General features: G+C 43.6%; 1 protein-coding gene across 1 annotated transcript in view; it reads left to right on the plus strand.

Moving 5' to 3' along the window:
• Positions 1-1,206: 1,206 nt before the first annotated feature.
• The window catches only part of LOC119278081, a 5,336-nt gene continuing 2,648 nt past the window's right edge, over positions 1,207-3,894 (plus strand). Inside the window, exons 1-5 of the mRNA XM_037559440.1 lie at positions 1,207-1,468; positions 2,879-3,013; positions 3,182-3,284; positions 3,671-3,739; positions 3,815-3,881. The gene's annotated coding sequence lies outside the window, so the exon portion shown is untranslated. The remainder of the gene's footprint in view (positions 1,469-2,878; positions 3,014-3,181; positions 3,285-3,670; positions 3,740-3,814; positions 3,882-3,894) is intronic.

Consider the following 3,894-nt stretch of genomic DNA (forward strand, 5'->3'; position numbering starts at 1 on the left):
ACACTGCTCATCAACCGGTCGATAATCACGCGCGCGTCCGCCTCCGCGATTGTGCGCCACGCCTCTCTTGTGCCCCCCACCGCATCTTTTGCAACATCATTGTATCTTATCCCCATCTCCCTCAATCATTTCATCCCGAATCAACACATTAAGGAGACGCTCGCCTTGCGCCGCCGGCCCGCCCAGCAGCCGTCGTTTGCCGGCGAGGCCGACCATCGCCGCCCTTCTTCCATCCCTCATTTTTCTTCGCCGCCTCATTTGTCGTGGTTGGGCAGCCGGCTGCTCCGCCGCTCGCATCTTTCCGGTCCCTGCATCTAGATTGGGCGAATCTTCACCTGAAGTCGGTGACTGAGATCCGCACAGCACGGTCGTCATTCCAGCGGCGCGTGACGCAGTGCACGGCCTCTCCATCGCCGCTGTCGGTGTTGGGGAGCTCTTCCTACTGGATCCATCCAAGCCTTGCGCGTCATATTTCCGAAACAAAGCTCTTGTTGCAATAGTCAATAGCGTTTCTGAAGCAAAACTCTTGCTGCAAAGGGGGATCATACGCAGAGATGCTTTGCAACGTCATCAATGTTTCAGAAATAAATCTCGTGTTGCAAAACCACCGATGTGTTTCTGAAACAAAGCTCTTGTTGCAATAGTCATTTTTATTTCTAAAACAATACCCTTGTTGCAAAGAGAGGTCCTATGCTGAGCAACCAAGATCGGATGGCTCGCGAGGCAGCGGATCTTTTAAAAAGATTCGCCGACCGACGCTTAGCACGCCCCATTTTTCAAAACATTCACAAAATTTAAAAATGTTTACAATTTTATTTCATTTTTCTCAAATTTAAAAAATGGTTCCTTAATTAATAAATATTTATAATTTTTAAAACTATGTAGAAATTTTACTATTTCCACGGCTTTTTTAAAATATTTGCTAATCTTAAAATGTTCACAAACTGAAAGAAAAATTTAAAGGGCTTTTAAAACGAAAAAAATGAAATTAAAAGGAATATAAAATGAAACCAAGCGAAATAATACTGACACAAAATGGGGAAAACCGAAACAGACCGTTATTTTTCCGTAAGAGCCGAACGTGGGACGGGAAAAAGGAAATATATCTAAGAAAGAAATGGGCCGCGGAGTCGTGTGATTCCTTCTGAAGGCCGAGTAGTGGGCTGATACGCGAGGCCGAGCTTTCTTCTCCACCCAATCGCAATCGCCCCGTAGGCTTCTCGTTCCCGTCTCCCAGCATTCCCGTCTACCTCGACGAACGCGCCCACACAACCCCTTCCCATCTACCTCGACGAACGCGCCCACAGTCCCTCCTCGAAGTTTCCGGCTAAACGGCGTACCTTCGTGCTTCCCCACGAGCCACGAGGCCTCAGCTCTTCGTGCCGCCCCTCAATTCCTAGCGCCGCCGCGCCGCTGTTAGGGTTGTGAGCGCTTTCGCAGGCCCCTGACCCTCGTCCTCGAAACGAAGGTATCCTTCTTGGGTTTCCTCTGGTTAGGGTACGTGTGGGATTTTGTTTATATGACGGGACACGTTGTTCTTGAAGGGGAAATTTACGGATCTTCTTCTTTTGTTTTTCCATTTCTAAATCTGAAGCAACTACGATTTGCTTCTCGGTTGGTCAGATAGCAGAATTCTCCAATGATTTGGGTCGGATTTATGGTCAAACAATTTGGAGGGGATAAATTCACCCCCAATCTATTGCTTTGCCCGTATCTGACGGGAGGGATGTGGGCAATTCGGTTGGTCGCGGTCCTTTTTTGTGGATTTGGTTGTGAGTCCATAAGGTTCTCGAGTTATGAACTACTATACCAGTTTGCTATCCTCATATTGTGCTCGAATGCTTTATGGTGGCGAATTATATGTGAAACGTGCTTGATTTGAGCATGCTTTTCTCAGTAAGGGTTCAGTCATTATGATTTGGTGGCTTAGCTTAGTCTGTGACTGTGTGTGATTCGTGCAGTTTGTAAAATATATCTGTATTGGGCGCTGAGCTGTTAAACTATGGTCTCGATGCCATTCAATATTTGTCATGGGCAAGTTTATTTGGGGTTTTTTCATGGTTGCAGATGTTGTAAACTCGTATCTTTAATATCGGCATGCCCAGCTTGTATAATTGGACATACCATTTAGTTCTGCTTTGTCAGCAATTGTTTCAACAAGATAAGGCGGAGTTTAATTTTGCGCTTTACTGGTGTCATGGTTTTAGTAGTTGCAGTCACCAATATTTTCGTGCCCTGCGTTGAAATGCTTCATCATGCTAATGTTGCCGGAACAGTTTCAAATCTGTCTTGATGCACAATCATGGAAACAGTTTTCAAGCAAGATGCACAATCTGTCTTGAACAGTTTCCATGATTGAGCATCACTATATAGTGTTCTTATGTCGGAGATGAGAATCATTGTTTTGATTGTGTTGACTTATTGCCTCATAGTCACAAAATATGCTGCCCTGGATCACTTGAACATGAACAAATGGTTGTTAGTAATCTTATCCCAAGAGAAATGTGTCTGCACGATGCATATATGCCAGGCTTAGTTGGGTTCTAGGTAGTACTATGCGATATGGAATATGCAGGGTCCTGGCATCTTAATGTATAGGTAGGATATGAATATTCCTCTAAGGGGAAATCCATTTTAGCATATTGCTTATAAGAATTAAATACCTGCAGAGCTATAAAGTAAGAAGGCTCCACAGGGTTCATTCAGATGGTAGGATTAGCAGTAATTAGTTAGTGTCTTTCTTTCAGGTGCACACTGATACTTCTTCCTTATGTGTAACAGATTGTGCCTGATATGCATCTTCTAGGACTAGTATGGTGTTACTTAATACTGACAGCGTTTCACCTTAATTTTGCTGACAAAAACTTCCTTATATCAGACGAACAGAAGCCTTTGTGCTCTCCAACTGCTGCCTCCCCGCCACCACCAACACTTACAGTTGCAGCAAGAACATAATTGCTCTTAATCCCTAATCCCCTCCCCATCTCCTCACTGTTGGCCTTCCCCGCAAGAGGTAAGCAAATTTCTCCCGCCATTGATGGTCACTACTATGTTTTACATGAGGTTTAAATGTGTTTTACATTTGAGGTTTAAATCACATGTGCGTTCCTTAATGTCTCGAATGCTTGAACTGACAGCATTTCACCTTAGTTTTGCTGACAAAAACCTTTGTGCTCTCCAGCTGTTGTCTCCCCCTCACCACCTACTCTTGCAGCAATAGCAGAATCTGCTCTCAATCCCTAACCCCCTCCCCATTTCCTCACTGTTGACCTTCACTGAAAGAGGTAAGCAAATGTTCTCACCTGATTGATAGTACCAGGTCAAGTGTAGCATATTATGTTCCAGTTAAATAAAGTACAATGGATTTTCAGTTATTGGATCAGGCTCAGGTTGCATGATTAATTAATGGGCACATGAAGAAATCTATTTCTCTTCTTTAATATCGCTGTTAGTTAGTTTTTATATACTGGGCACTACTATGTTTTACATGAGGTTCAAATGTGTTTTACATTTGAGGTTTAAATCACACATGAATGGACGCCCTGTCTGGCCATATTGTCATGTCATGGTCTTTTCTCTCTTGAAAATTGAAGAATTTTATCTAAGTGCAAAGTCAAAGTGTTGTTCTTAGCTGTATTATGAGGAGTCATTCATTTGTGGTCTAATGCAGAAACTCAAGAAGAATGACAACAATCAAATTACTTCGGCTGCTCCCCTTCCAAAATAGGAGCAACCATCGGTAAGTGTTTCATGTCTGCAATTTTTTATGAAATATTTTCTCAACTATCCAATCTCATATAATTAACCCTGGCAGGCCATTCGGGCAGTGTACAGAGTCTTAATCTGCTGCCAGAACACACACACGTGTGCACGGATACTTTGTGAGCACCCCTC

The sequence above is a fragment of the Triticum dicoccoides genome, chromosome 3B (assembly GCF_002162155.2).
Source record: "Triticum dicoccoides isolate Atlit2015 ecotype Zavitan chromosome 3B, WEW_v2.0, whole genome shotgun sequence".
In the NCBI taxonomy this organism is placed as follows: Eukaryota; Viridiplantae; Streptophyta; class Magnoliopsida; order Poales; family Poaceae; genus Triticum; species Triticum dicoccoides.